Below are 555 nucleotides of genomic sequence, written 5' to 3'. Positions count from 1 at the left end.
CACAGGGGGCAGAGAGCCCCAGGTGGTGCAAGAGGGGAGGTCAGAGACAACCTTTGTCTTCTTTACAATGTCACCAGTTGCCCTCCAATAAGATACAGAATTAGAGGGAGATTTATCTCAGACTGGCCTTTGTCCACTTCATTACTGAGTGGAAGGCCTCTTCCAACTGAGAAATAGTGGGCCTCAGAATGCGATGACAGCCCGTATCTTGTTTTCAGACTTTCAGATTCAGTGGAAAAAAACAAAGCTTTCCTTGGACTTTCACTCAAGGCAGAAAGAAGAGCAGTACATCACTGCTACTATCTTGGCCAGGAATGGGGCCCACTTATGGCCTTGTCTAGCCATAAGACAAGAGAAATAAAGTACAGAATAAGTGAGTGGTGGAGTTGAGAGTGCACATAGCGTAACGTTGTTCTCTGAGAAGTGCCCAGTGGTGAACAACAGCTGGTGGGGAAATGCCAGGGTAGGCACTGGGCTGACTCCTGTGTCGAAAAAGGACTAGGGTAGATCTGCGTTTGCTTGCCTGTGTGTCCCCAGTGCCCAGCACACCAGACC

The 555-nt window shown here is 49.0% G+C and overlaps 1 protein-coding gene across 1 annotated transcript in view; it reads left to right on the top strand.

Annotated features, from left to right (window-relative positions):
• Positions 1-555, top strand: part of TENM1 (teneurin transmembrane protein 1) — a 285,933-nt gene that overhangs the window by 245,841 nt on the left and 39,537 nt on the right. The window lies entirely within an intron of this gene.

The sequence above is a fragment of the Bison bison genome, unplaced genomic scaffold (genome assembly GCF_000754665.1).
Source record: "Bison bison bison isolate TAMUID 2011002044 unplaced genomic scaffold, Bison_UMD1.0 scf7180017864336, whole genome shotgun sequence".
Taxonomy (NCBI): domain Eukaryota; kingdom Metazoa; phylum Chordata; class Mammalia; order Artiodactyla; family Bovidae; genus Bison; species Bison bison.
The sequence above is the reverse complement of the archived record's forward strand: the minus strand, read 5'-3'. Positions and strand labels throughout refer to the sequence as shown.